This window comes from Maniola jurtina, chromosome 7 (genome assembly GCF_905333055.1).
Source record: "Maniola jurtina chromosome 7, ilManJurt1.1, whole genome shotgun sequence".
NCBI lineage: Eukaryota > Metazoa > Arthropoda > Insecta > Lepidoptera > Nymphalidae > Maniola > Maniola jurtina.
The window spans coordinates 10,827,835-10,843,707 of record NC_060035.1 but is presented as its reverse complement, the minus strand read 5'-3'; the positions used below and the strand labels follow the sequence as shown (position 1 = coordinate 10,843,707).

Genomic DNA, 15,873 nt, shown 5'->3' with positions numbered 1-15,873 from the left:
GACCTCAGATCACGAAGGGACAGGTGTAGTCTATAGAATCTTAATTAATAGTGGATGGAAGCCAGGACAGAGTTTGGGGACCGGAGATAAGGGACTTAAGCGGTTATTAAGAGGCGGCGTTGATTATAACGAGTATAGTAGTCAATTTGAATTTAGGAGTATAGGAATCTTATTGGAAAACCAGTTTGAAAATGTAACAGAGTGTAATGAGTTAGGCGTGACTTGTGAAACTTGTATGAGGAGAGGTTTGAATGTGTACACAATGTATCATGAATTAGATGAACAAACCGATGTGAGTGTTGATTATTCTTTACCTAGGTTACCTGAAGTATGTGTTAGACTGTATGGAAGAAGTATGAGTGCACTCATAGATACGGGAAGTCAGATTAGTGGAATAACTAGGGAATTGTACGACTCTATTCTAAGAGAACATGGGACATTGCCAGAGATCGCTATTCCAGCAATTCAAATACAAGGCGCGTTTGGATCGCGAAGTGAAAGCACAAATCGGTTAGTGCTAATAGAGTTTCAGTTAGGTAGTACTTTAGTTGAAGCACCTGTACTAGTTATGCGACGTCTTCCTAGGTCATTGATTCTAGGATACGATTGGTTAGAGCGGGTAAAAGGAATAGTGAACTGTAATGGTGAACACACTTTGACTATTGAACATATGGGCGTTAGGTCTTGTGTTAGGCTGAATTCGGACTGCAAAATCGAAAGGTTAGGGGGAGAGACGAACGCAGCCACGATTAATTTAATATTAAATCAAAACTCTAGGCCAGTGGAACAAAGTGTATCAGACATGAATTTAGATAATGAGAAATTTAAGGGATTAAAATTAGATGACGCGAACTTAAGTAATGAACAAAAGGAATTATTACTACCTGTGTTAAACAAACACTGTAAGGTATTTACGGAAGGTTTAGGTTTGACAAACAAGTACGAACACGTTATTGAGCTATTAGACGAAACACCTTTTGTAAAACACAGTTATCCGGTACCTTTGGCGTATAGAGAACAGGTAAAAACCGAATTAGAAGAGTTAGAAAAACTAGGCGTGATCAGACAGGAAGCGACTCCTTACTGTAGTCCTCTCACTTTCACAAAGAAACGAGATGGGTCAATAAGACTCTTATTGGACGCACGAGAGTTGAATAAGAAAATGGTAGGTGACGCGGGCGCGCCTCCACTCACATCTGAGATTTTACAATCCTTTCATGGAGTAAATTATATCAGTTTAATTGATTTGAATAATGCCTATTTTCAAATACCTTTGCATAAAGATTCTAGGAAGTATACTGGGTTCTCGTTCATGGGGAAGACGTATACTTATAATGTTTTACCTCAAGGATTAAAGACTTCTGTAGCAGGGTTTTCGAGAGCAATGGATTATATCCTAGTAGGAGTACGAGAGTTTTGCGTAAACTATTTAGACGACATAGTCATATTCACTACGGGGGACATAAAGTTACACTTAGAACATTTAGATCGAGTGTTAGATAAATTAGAAACCGCAGGTTTAACTGGAAGGTTAGAGAAGTGTCGGTTCTTATGTGTAGAGGTAAATTTGTTAGGACACATAGTAAATACTAACGGGGTACGTATGGATCCTGAACGGGTTAAAGCCATATTAGACTTCCCTATACCTCGGACTATAAAACAATTACGAGGATTTCTGGGATTAATAAATTATTTCAGAAGATTTATTTCAAAATATAGCGAAGAGGTTAAACCACTGTGTGACCTATTAAAACAAAATACGAAATGGTCATGGACAGAGGAAATTAACGATTGTTTTGAAAGGGTCAAGAAATTGTTTATAGACACTATACTTCTTGTACACCCAGATCCTAAGGGAACTTATTATTTACAAACCGATAGCAGTAATTTGGGGGTTTCGGGTTATGTCTATCAATTGAATGAAGCTGGTGAAGAACAAATATTAGGGTTCTGTAGTAAAGCATTGACAGAGACAGAACGCAAATGGACAGTCACTGAACAAGAACTATGGGCCATCATTTTCAGTTTGTCAAAGTTTGAAACATATTTGAGAGGAGCGAATTTAGTCATTAGGACTGATCATAAAAGCTTGATATTCTTGCAGACGTGCAAATTATTGAGCGCCAGGATGATACGTTGGGTACATTATATAGGGCGATTTAATTACACAGTCGAACATGTGAAAGGTAAACTAAACATTGTAGCAGACGTATTGTCTCGACATTTAAAGGGGACCACCGATGTATTAACTAACAAGGTCACGGGGCCTGAAATGAATCTATTTAAAACATCATTAGGACGATTAGTGCGGGAGCGATGGAGAGAGATAGGTAGTTATCAAAGTCGCGACAAGACTGCTAGTGAGATAATTAGACGCGTGCAAACAGCAGACACTTCTGAATCAAAGTACTACGTGCTTAAAGAAGGGATTCTTTATAGAAGAGACATAAAAGGGGATATCTTAAGGTTATATGTTCCCGAGAACATACTAAGGGATTTGATAGTTAGCATACATGAAGAAGTAGGTCATTTCGGGCGATACAAGGTTTATGCTCTTATGAAACGTCAATATTATTTCCCAAATATGTCTCGTATAATAGGTCGTGTTGTAAGAGCTTGCGAGGCATGTCAAAAGTCAAAGCATGCTTTGGAAACGCACACGGGGCCGATAAAAACTGTAATAGCGAAGGAAATAGGAGAGAGAGTTTTTTGCGATATTTTTGGACCTTTACCGGCAGGACGATTTGGTTTTAAATACATATTCGTAATGCAAGATGCTTATAGTAAGTTAATCAGACTATACCCACTACGCCAGGCTAGTGGGAAGGCTACTTTAACTTGTGTAAAAAAGTTTCATAAGCAGGTCACAATTAAGACATTATGCTCAGACAGAGGCGCGAATTTTACTTCAAAAGTTTTCGAGTTAGGTATTCGCCAACTAGGTATCGAATTAACGCACACATCTGTTAGAAATCCGCGGCCAAATTCGACAGAGAGGGTTAATAAAGAGTTAGGTAGATTATTCAGGACGTATTGCGACAAATCACATCGTTCGTGGGTAGATCTATTATCGGATATAGAAGATTGTTACAATCAGGTAATACATACTACAACGGGATATTCGCCAAACGAGATTATATATGGAAAACGTACTCTGCTATCGACTGATTTCAACACTGACTCATCGGTGAGGGCAGACTTACAGGGTGAACCATTAGAACAGATTCGACAGCAGGCACGACAAAACATAGATAAGGCGGCCGAAAGTAGGCAATTACATTATAACAAAAATCATAAGTTAATACAATTCGAAATCGGAGATTTAGTGAAACTTAAGACTTTTACGAAGTCAGATGCGGATAAAAAGTTGACAAAAAAAATTCATGCGCTTATATGAAGGACCGTACATAATAGGGGCAGTTCCATATAATAATGTATATACATTAATAGACGTTCATACTGGTAAAGTTAAGGGTAACTACAATGCCATTCATTTGTTTAGGTACTATGTAGATAACTAGAAAGATAGGTAAAACTAGAGTATTGAAAGGAACAGAAGACAGGTAGTTTGGGGTACGCTAAACAAAGAGATACCTGAGTTAAGTAGTTATGGTCATGCCCGAGGGTATAATAGATAGGCGTGGGAGGTTTAAGACTAGCGCTCGAATACAGATAAGAAAAAAAAAAAATAGATTTTGAAACGACTAGTACAGCTGCAATGAAAATAGGGGATTACTGCGTGTATTAAAAATCTATTTTGGGGGAGCGTGAGATGGCCTTGCCATCCGTCATACGGTTTTATGTCTGTCGGAAATTTGAAGCCTTGCTCTTAAAAACAAAAATCTCGCACGAAAAGAAATAAATTAGTTAAGATTCTGAGTAATTGTAGGAAAGGAAGTATAAAAAACAAAAGGGCAAAATAAATTGCTCTAAAGCTAAATTGCGTTAGGGTCGGTCATAAATTAGATAAAAGTCGTAAATTTTAACTTAGAAATCTCTACAAGTGTACAAAATTGTAATCACGTGTTATGCGAGTGGTCTAGGCAAGGCAAGAGCGTGAGAAAGCAAAAGGTACGGCCCATTAAGGGATGTTTGAAATACATTTTATTTTCAGCCAATTAGCCATCAGCCAGGGTAATTCTGTGCGCAAGAGTGAACCAATCAGAAACCGAAATTTCGCTGGTTTTTTTTTCATTTCAGATCATGGGCGTGAACAAAAGATATCCGTGTGGACGTTTTAAGTCTACACTGGGGGACCGAGAGGAACATTCGATTGAGGTCTGGCTCAACGTGCAGTAGAGCCTAACAGTGAATATTAATTAAGTGTAGAAATATATTGCAATTGTATAGTTAATAATAGAAAAATTATAAATAGAATAAAATAGTGTGTATCCGGGCCAGCAGAAGCTGATATATGGTGATGTACTAATTTACATTTAATTTTAAACTAGATTATTTGAAAATCAGTTCCAAAAATCTTGAGTAAAGAATTATTTTACAAACTAAATTAGAGATGATATTATTATTTGGATATTAGGAGGTGTTACAATATTGTGTATAACTATTAGATTTGCATCCAAAATTATAGAAATGGGACATTTCTCTTTGTGGAACTAGGATTCAAATATATCTAGAATAAATAATGAATATATTATAATTTACGCATAATGTGTGTCCTTAAAATTTACTTTATTATAGAAGTAAGAATTATAGATAATATCTCTATTGATTATGTGGGCATGTGTGTATTTTAGATAAAATGGTGTACATAATATTATATAAAGCCGAAAGGGTTTTTTTGTTTGAATATTTGCTTTTCCCTTTCAATAATTAGTATGGCTTAGGAAGCAAATATTCGGCCGAGAATTAATTAATGTAATAAAGTTACTTAATTCCCAGTCTAAATAATAAATTCAGTTTCTCTTCTTTTTTTCTAAATACTCAACTGTATGAGTAAATAAACAATTATTTACCAGAAATAAATGCACTTGGGTATAACTATCATCTTTTATTTGCTATATTTAGATACATTTTCCTAGACATTTAATAATGGAGATTCAATTTGTTTGGAGGCTAGACTATCGTATTGTAATATTAACAAAGCCAAAGATACGAAGAAACCATGTATCGAACTAACTTGAGCTCCAATATTAAGATTTTCTCATATGACCTATTTACCAATCACAATTCCTATTATTAAGTAAAAATTAGGTTAGGTTTTTTTTTTCAGCAGTGCACCTATTTATAATACTAGCTCTTATTCAGCATTAAATAGGGAATAAAATTGAATTAGCAGTCTAATGCAGTCTGATGGAATGACACTTGTCGTTACAATTATAGATTTGGTAGAAAAATTACTCAATAGCTAAAATAAGGTGGTGTGCTATAAACTACTAGCTACCGCGGTATAAACATCGTCTTCATCAACATGAACAGCTTTCACCGGCTCACTACTGAGCGCGGACTTCATAGAGAACTCTCGATCAAGTTTACCTTCATCATATGGTATTTTATACCATTATGTGAAATTCTCACGATGGTTTTTCCTTATACTTTTATTATCACAAAACGATTAGTACTAATATACCAAGAATGCTCTCCACTACTAAAGATAATAGGGTTGGCTGGGTTCGAATCCCAGGCTAAAGACACCTTAAAGGGACCTTGTCGAGGATACTTTCGAGTAACAGCTAAATTTCATCTACCTACTAAAATACCCTGAACGAGACAATGGAATACACGCTGCCTCCGGAGGACAGATGGCGAGGCAGGTAGGTACCTTTTTTTTTATGGTGTACCGATCTTTCCCAAACAGCATTTTAGGTAACATTATCTGTTAAAACCGACGCCAGCTGAATTTGTGAATCACCGAGTTTTTGAATAGATAAAAATACTAGTTTTGCTGTACTTTGTAATTCCTTTGCTTGATATTATATGGTACATGGTTGATTGGTGACGTACCAGCAGCGAGATTCCGGCACAAAGCAAACACGTCATGTCTTTATACAGCTGGACTCTCCGAACTAATAAATTGGCCAATTTATTGACAATCAATCAAACAAATATATAAATATACAAAAATACCATGGTTTTGGGGCGAGCCCAGAGCTCATTGAAAAGAACCTAGGTTTCCGTACCTAGGCAAATTGAAAACGCTTCGCAGCGAAATAGGAGAGTCCAAGTGCTGTGCCCCGATAACAATGCTAAAAGACTGAGATTTCAGTGTAGGGCTCCCCCCGTGCTTGAGGAATGCCGGTTGGTCTCAAACCGATGGCCTAAATAAGGCAAATACACGTATCAACTGATTTTCCACACTAACAGGACGTTCTAAATTAGCAAATCTCTCCACTCATTATATCTATTTTGAGGAGTTGAAATTTTACATTAATTTTTTATAATTCAATCCGTGTAAACCTGTTAGCTGGTCGAGAAGTCTACGTGTTCACCCAACGTACTGTACCAATTAATTACTTGTAAATAACTCATGACTTTAAATACCTAGGTGTTTCTATAATTCAGCTGAGTTTATTTCTTATTTATCTCTTCATAATGCCTAATCTTAACCACTAGTATAGACGATCACACCGTACCATCACAATACGAGTAGCTTTTTATTAAATTAACAATTTTGGATGAGTGAGGCTTAATTGAAAATAGTTTTGGAATAGTCTAGCCTAGGTACTTCAACTATTTTTGTCAATTTACTAAATTCCATTTGTGAATGAAATTTCATTAATAAATATTTAATAACGAGCTTTTCTCTTTATAAAGTCAATTTACTTAGTATGTAATAATATTAATAGCTTCTACTTCACACAAATTTTAAACCTGTATTTTGCCCCCTTAGGAGTTGAGGTTTCTAAAATTCTTTTTCAGCGGATCTCTTCGTCCGCGTCATAATATTGGCATTCTGCATGCCAAACAGCCCGATCCGTCTAGTGGTTTGAGTTGTGTGTTGATAGATTAGTCTGTCAGTCAGTCACCTGTTCCATTCATATTATACCTATTTAGATTTCATAGCTTGTTCTGCATATACCTACCTACTGTAAGTACGTATGTTTGTGTACGATTTCAACTATTAATTTTAATTATTGAGTATATAATAGGTACATATGACAAAAAGTAATTAAATGATTTGTATAGTAATTAGATAAGGCTAGCTTAAGTTTTATTGTAATATATTTTATTAAACATGATGTTAAAAAAAAGTAATTTTCTTAGTTATAAAACTTGACCACTTGATTAACAAATTAACTAAAATTAACATGAAAGTCTACAAGCGTTAATTATTTTTTTTTCGCTTATTATTTGTGTACCACATGCCATCACAGGCATGTGACACACAAATGATAAGCTTATTCTTATGTTTTAATTCTTTTCATGTCTCCATTGTAATATAAGTATTTCCAAAAGACTAAACAAGACGTAGTTTCGAGCCCAGAATATTCATACAATAGGTAGGAACGTGGAAATTGCGTGTATCCACGAAAAGCTACACGATTATTTAGTAGTCATTAAAAAGATAAACTGATGTTTACGTTTTTCCGATTCGTTAATGTTTAAAGAAACAATGAAATAGAAACTAAAACGTCTCATTTAATAGGTTTTCAAATAAAAATACTGGTTCATTATGTTGTAATTACGTGTACTGATTGTTCGGTTAATGTACGAGTATTTCTTTTAGTTTAAGCGAGCGGACTGGTAGTCGGTTAAATGAAAGAATGTGATGAACGATAATATCTATTTGATTATAACTTCCTTAAATATATTTTATGAAAAGTATGCACCTGCAAAAACAGTATTACACAATCGCAGATTATGTAACTATTAAAAGGGTGTAGATTTAACTCGCAGCTTGCTTCGGCAATGCGGATCCTGCATTTACTTTTATAGGAACCTGGTATAATAAAATAATATTATTGTGAATCAAATCTTTGAAAAGAGCAAACGCAATAAACCAATGGTAGATTGCAATAATATTTTTTAGTCAATTAATTGTTCAACGTTGAGATATAGAAACTGAAATGTTATTATTCGAATTAGCGACTCAGATTTAAAGTCGTCGAAAGATTCTAAAAATACGTGATTATGAAGAATAAAAACTATATCAGAGACAAACTAGGTAGATTATAAAGTTCTTTCCACGTATAATGTACGTCATGAAAACATTGCTTAAATTATATTTTGTTTACTCGTTACTTTTTAGTTGCTTGTGGATCGTAAAGTTGCTAAAATATAATACTTACGTTTCTATTATTGTAATAATTTTAATGTTGTAGAGAAAATATGAAATTTCAGCTTATTTAATGTGAACGTGAATCATATTTTTGCACCCCAAACATGAGAATATTCATACGTAATTCCATTAACTAAACGATGACATAATAATATACGAATATACAATTCGTTTTAGAATTTTTTATGTAATAGACTAAAGTTAACAACACAACAGTAGTTCATGTTACTTACTGGTCACGCAATATTGATTATTATTAATTGTCATCAAATATACATACTTTTTTTTTAATTATATAGACTAGCGCTTGGCTGCAATCAGACTCGCTAGCAAGTGATGATGCAGCCTAAGATGGAGCGCGCTTGCCTAGAAGTTGCCTATTCACTCTTGACTTGAAGGTGACCCATATTATAGGTGGAAGGGAAAGCTGATGCCGGAAGGGCGTTCCACATCCTGGCGGTTCGGATAAGAAAAGAGGAAGTAAATCGCTTCGTACGTGTTCGAGGAATTTTGACTACGTATGGATGCAGACCTTGACGATGCCTGGCAGTGCTATGGTGGAAAGGTGAAGGAACCAGGCCAAAGAGTTATTTTGCACACTCTCCGAAATATATCCTGAAAAATACCGATAGACTGGCAACTTTGCGCCGATGTTCCAAACTTTGGAGTTTAGTATTCATCAGTGCTTCGTCACCAATGAGTCTTCTATACCTATACAATAAACATCATATAAAGAAAAATATAACATTACCTTTTGACATATTGTTTTATTAAGTAGTTGTAATAATTGAGTAGGTATAGGTATTACTTTATTATATATATAATATATATAATATTATATTTTATAACTTTTTTGTTTTTAAAAGTAGTAGCTCAGGTAAAGTGTGGTTCAGGAAGGTACCTTACCTACCGACTACCTATTACTTTAAAGACGTAGTTTCCACGTACCATTGTACCTAGCTATTTGGTAGGTAGGTACTATTCACACACGATTTACCGCAACCAACTTAATCGTCTGTGGCGCTCCTATTTTATTTTACTTTATTATTTGCGGAAAAATATTACGTAGTACGTTGTATGTAATACAATAATTTTGATGTGCCTACCCTGTAATTATTACAATATGTCGTTCTACTCATTACTTTTTAGTGTTATTTTAATTTTAAAATAGACAGATCAAGTCGCTATACCTTGTATTGTTATTTTCATCTTAAAAGATTTAAGTAAATAATAAATCCAAATATTATATTCTTACTAATACCTAATTGGCCCAGTAGATTCGTAGCAATTGTGACTGTACGAGTATGTCTGAGTGATCTTACGTTCCATTTTTAATTTTTCGGACGTTATCCATATCCATACAAATGGGAAAGTGTGTTTGTTAGTCAGTTTGTCCTTCAATCACGTCGTAACGGGGCAAAGGATAAAGGTGATTTTTTGCATGGGTGTTTTGCATACGTGGAAATTGGCATAGGATACTTTTTATCCCGGAAAATTATAGGGTTCCTACAGAATTTAAAAAAAATTAAATCCACGCGGATGAAGTCGTGGGCATCATCTAGTACAAGATAAATAAATGTATCAAGCCACACATTATTTGCTGGACCGTTGCGGTCGAAAAGCGTTGACATTATCACAGACGACCTTCATGTCATGTACAATAGGTGATAGAAATATACAATAATGCCATTTTATTTGCGAGAGCCATGTTTGGAGTGATGATAGAGGCATACAATCAATTACTTCTCATTGCGCGGTCGCCAGTTCAATTGGTAGTCATTTTTGTTCCATCATCGCTAACTGCCTAATGGTATGGACGTGTTCTCAATCTATGAACAACTGACGTCAGATGTTCAACGCTATTCCGATCTGTAATTTGCGTATGTATGCAATTTTATAAGGACTATATGCACGCTGCAAACTGATAAGTACTTTGAGTGTATACCTACTACGCAATAATATGAAGATTGGTAAACGATTGTGAATATTTACTAAATGATTATTGTTACTGCTAATTATATATTTTACTTACCTACTAAGACTATCTATAACACTTGTTGTAAAATTATTTTAAAATTCTCTAGAATGTAGTTTTAGTAGGTAGCCGAAAAAATACCTAAACAACTTAGTATGTTGTCACATAAGTTATTTTTGATGTGAAAATAACCGACTTTGCCAACTTAACATTCTGACGTCATAACGACATGACCCAAAAACCCTTTCAGTAACATTAAATGTTATAGGTCTTTGCAAACATACGAATACACCTACAATTCCTTAACAAGTCGGTTTATTTTGCTATCAGTACTTTTAAGAAGAAAGAAAAAAAGCTATCGTTAGTTAAAAGCATTTGAATTGAAATGTAGGCACTAAGAAGGATATTTAAAATCTCGTGAAATCAATTATTATTGGTCTCAAATGCTTAAGTACTAAAAAGAACTGTGTTACTGAAAATTAATAATGGTTGTCGTGCCGGCAGGGGGCATATTCAAAGGAGATACCTGTACGAGATGCCAAAATTGATCCTGAAGGACAAGACATCAGGAAAAAGATTACCTAGAAGATAGAGGAGGAATTGGGTGGATGATTTAAAGGAAAGAACCCCGTACAGAAGACAGTACTAGATTGAAAGGCTTTTCACATATTGACCACTTTGATTGATGGTATTGGTTTTTAAGAAATCAGATATGCTAAATTTTATTACGAGTACATGTCTTTTGGTAAAGTTAGGTATACCTAAATAATGTAAATGATGATAAAAATTGTAATTTATTCGGAGCAAATGAATTCGGTTCTATGACTTCTTAAGAATTAGGTGGAATGCGAATGTGCTTGTTACTATCACAACGCCAGCGGTCCGGCCTAAATAAACAAGAAAAGGATTATTCCCGAATAAGAAAAGATTCCATCCTAGCCTTACACTTCGAGGAGAAAGAAATCCAATGGTTCCAGTCGGGAAACATTATGAGGTTTTATGTTTATCTGCGAGTAATATCGTGTTTCTGTTGTAAAATAAAACCAGCCAAGTATCAATCAAGTGTTTATAAATGAGTTTTTCTTACTGTGTCATGATTATCCGAAAGATTACGTTACAAAAGAAAATAATCAAAATATACAGATTCGTTATTGAGTTTCCTTCTCGAATAACAAGTAAATTATTTTAAGTTAACACGATCCTAATCTTTATTATTTTTTATTTTCCGGTAAAGAAAACTGATTTCGAGAAAAAGGCATAATATTATGGCAATATTTTCAGTTTGAAAACAAATCCCAAAACTAATTCCCAAAATCATGTTACATACTCTTGTCATAATATTATTATCCGTACCTCATGAAGATACGTAGGTAAACGACGGATTTATAGGAAGTAGGAACATTATTAAATTAGGTACACCAAATTATTAAATGGTGAATGTTTTGGCTTTACGAGGAAGTTGTACCTAAGAGCACATACATTAATTAGGTAATGTACATTGTGTTTTCGCTCAGTAATAAAAAGAAATTGAAAAAATATTTGTTCACTAAAAAATAGACCTGAGTGGGGATATGTTGCAAGAATATTAGGGAGTTATTTGTATATAATATTTGGTTATGTATTTTTAAATATTAGATAAAGGATTTCATCAGGGTGGATTTGGGTTTTCTAAAAATCCTGGGATAAACGTAGCCACATAGGCTTCTTTTTAACCCCTCTCTGGCATCTTTCAGGGATGCACGCTATTTCTGTTTTAAATTTCGTCTAAATCGGTGAAGCGGATGGGTCTTAAATAGTAATAGGTACCTGCATAGACAACACACACTTTTGTAAGAAAATACTTTTATATGTAAATACAATATAAGTGCTAAACTTTATATATGCATAATATAATATGTTTATATAATGTATAAACTATAGATATATAATATTTTTAATATATATACAATATATATGTTATATAAATAATACCTATATATTTTATGTTGATTTATGGCTTTGAATAATAATAACCCTTATTAGTCTAACAACAGTTTCCTGTAGCAAACTAAACAATCAATATTGTTTACCCTGACGTAACAATATTCTTGGTTCAATATTAATTTACCGTTAATAGTAAGTATACAATAAACATATGTTAATATTGAACGATTATACCGTATAAGCGATTATAAACCTACCATTAATTTGGAATAAATAAAATATATTAACTAATAATCATTTACAAAAAAAAAAACATTAAAGGCTTTTAGTTATCGACTCACTCGTATGCTTTTGCTTTTATAGCTTTACTGAGATTAGCATAGAACAATTATTTTTAATTCCGTGTTAAAGAAGACTTCAGTCGTTAGAAGCGTGAAAAATAATGTTAATTATTAGCATGAGTCTAAAATATATTACATTTGCCCAATGAGACATGGTACCTACTATCAACAAATTGTGAAAATGAACCTCATTATTTTAGGTATCTATTACTGAAATAATATCCATCCATAATATAATCAGTTAGTAATGTATGAAGCTGGTGTGAAGTATGAAGATAACATACAAATTTTAATGTTTACAAACAATCAACAAGTTGTGCAGAGGTATAAATATTCGTGAAAAAATTGCAAATGATGTGTACGTAAAGAGTCAGCCTTTTTTAACAAAATGGCATAGTATATTAACCGTTATGCAGCTATGCACAGCTCTATGCAGCAAAAAGCGTGGCTAGAACGTGTTCAATAAAACCTTGACATATTTTAAAAGTGCATACTTAATTTTATATATTATATAGTTTTTTTATGTACTCATCACACCCAACCTCGCGCTGAGTGTAGTACTAATGAATGTTTTTACCGCGTGATTATCAGATTAAGCCGTTATCTCGTATGTCGTAACTATGATCGCGTCGTGCGAAATAATTCATAATGCCTCCATAAACCTAAACAAACTTAACCCATTAGTGAACCGATAGCACGTTTACGATACGATCACTCACAAAACATATATGAACGTATCCGTCAAAAGATGTGATGAACTCTGAAAATATAATATCACAGAGTTCTTCAATCATGAAACAATGCCCCGATGGCACACTGCACTGGTAGAGTTGGAGAGGGGCGCGACAGAGCGAAACAAGGGAGCGTGACCGGGCACGGAGTCCTGTGGTTCGGCTGAGGCCGAGCGCACGGTGACGCAGGCTACGGGCAGTCAGTGGTGCATTTCAGCGTTCACGTCTCCCACATGATACGAGCGAGCGGTCCGGCAGCGGCGCGGCGGAGCGGCCCCGAGCGTCGCGACGGCCGGCTAACCGCGACTGGAGCCGTGAGCGGCGTCGCAGCCAGGGCCCGAGCGAGCGGGACAACACACCGCGTCACGCTGCGCATCACCCACGATTCTGACCCTTGAACCCTCACACTTGATTCGCATTTACCTTGTCCCCGCCGGGTCTCTTACGGTGTAGTGCGCCGGCTAAAGGGTTTTCACCCCGCGAACCGTTCCCGTAAGCGGAGTTACGTAGACGTAAGAGATAGAGATGCTGTGGCCTTTCCTATAGGCCGTTTCGATGTTATATCACTATTGAGCGTGCCTTTGACTTGTTGTTTTGGCCATGAACGCGTTTTAAATGTGCACTCATTTGGACAATTATGCAGCTCTTTGCGCTTCAGTTGCATGATGATAATATTGGTTACGTTATATACACATTAATGATGGATGATCCACAACAATCATAATATTATACGCTATCTATAGATACTAGTTCTATAGGTACCATAGTAGTTACAAAAGTTTTGAATATATAAATATTAAAGACCTTATTACGAAACGAAATCGGCAAAAGTAAATAGTTAAAATAATGTAGAGTCCGACTCCGAGAAATTTCTAAAATGTGAGTGGCTCAATTCCATCTCAATTCTAATATCAACGTAAAATTTTAAAGTAAGTAATGAATAGGCTAACATCAAACGTAACGTCATATCAAAAATATTTGTAGGTACCATTTGCATTCAAGGGCAAAAAATATTTTTGTTTACATAACATAATATTGATGGCAGAGTTCTGTGTATTGATATAACCGTAGTCCGTAACATCGTACTGATTAGCATCTAAAAAATTGAATAATGTGTTAGTTAAGTTAACGTTTCCCTAACATGTTACAAATTCCGAGTAGATATTTACTTTTTAAGTACGTATCATAGGCGTAGCTGCTGAGTTTATCCAAGTTTTCAAGAGCGAGTATAATGTAGAGTCTAATAAGCAGTTTTAATCTTCGGATAAAATGGCTTCGATCACGCCTACCTTTTATGGAAAGTGTTTTGTATTGTAAATGAAAAGAAATTCCACGATCTCTCTCTAGAGTCAAATGCAAGAGCAAAAATTAAGTTAATAGTAAGCTGAACGATGACCCATGGCCGTTTAAAAATAAAGTTAATTGGCCACGACCAAAGCCTTCTAAACATTAAGATCTATGAGACATAATACTTATCTTAAATGTCTTTTAACGTTTGCAAAGACGTTGTTGCCTATTACGCATTAGCTTTTTATTGATCAAAGTAAAAGCTTTTTCAAACAACAATAAACTTTTTATATTTATTATGTAAACTGCCTTGTTTGTCCTGATTTTTCATTACTTATTTTATAAATTTTATTCTTACATTTTTATCCTTAATAGTATTCCGTAAACATAATTTTATAGAAACTAAGTATAATATTATCTTTTACAACTTTCAGAAGAGGCTAGTTTCAATTTCGTTCTCGTTTTCACACTAATAGGACAAAAAGTTAAGCTTTCGCTTAAACACATAAAATGCTTTGCACGGTCTTTGGGAATGTTATATCATTAGGAAAATCGTTTGTAAGTTTATATCGGAAAATCTTCAACGCAAAAGATAACTGTGAAGATACTGAAAATCTTAGTCATACTTTTTTGTTTTTCTAATGACGTGTGTGAGGGGGGTTAACAATAGTAGTGGAAATTCCATGAAATCTTACGAAGTCAAAGGTCATTCCTTCTTTTTTTCAGACCTCATACTTACGTTTTTTAACCTTTACCTAACGCATAATTTTTTCATTGATTTTCATTCTGAATTTTAGCGCCGTAAATTTATAGTGACGGAAAATGTGTACTCAGTGTATAAATGTATACTGTGAAGAATTTTCCTGCAATATTTATCAAGAAAAGCTTATGAGTTAATATGTTTGACAAAATATTATGTTCCCAAGATTTTATGGTTTGGATTTTAAGATATAAGTTTTTTTTATTCAGATACAAGCTTAACACAAGTTAGCCCTTGACTGCAATCTCACCTGGCGGTAAGTGATGGTGCAGTCTAAGATGGAAAGGGGCTCACCTGGAAGGCGTATGCCAGTTTTCATTAAATCCATACTCTTTTCGTTTCTACATGGCATCGCACCGGAACGCTAAACGCTAGTGTGGTAACTAGCCACGGCCGAAGTCTCCCACCAGACCAGACCAGAAATTTAGAAATTACAAAATTCCGAACCCCTGCCGGGAATCGAACCTGGGACCTCCCACTAATAAGGCCGTCAAGGGAGGCCGTCAAGTTTATTTCAATAGTGTATGAAACTCTACATAAATAGGTATTGAAACACTCAGGTGATACTGTACAATTTCGTGCCCTGTGTGTCACCAAACATGCATAGTAAGTAAGTACTA

General features: G+C 34.8%; 1 protein-coding gene across 2 annotated transcripts in view; it reads right to left on the bottom strand.

Annotated features, from left to right (window-relative positions):
* LOC123866919 (cAMP-specific 3',5'-cyclic phosphodiesterase) overlaps positions 1-15,873 on the bottom strand; it is a 600,070-nt gene that overhangs the window by 513,890 nt on the left and 70,307 nt on the right. The gene's annotated exons all lie outside the window — the stretch shown is intronic.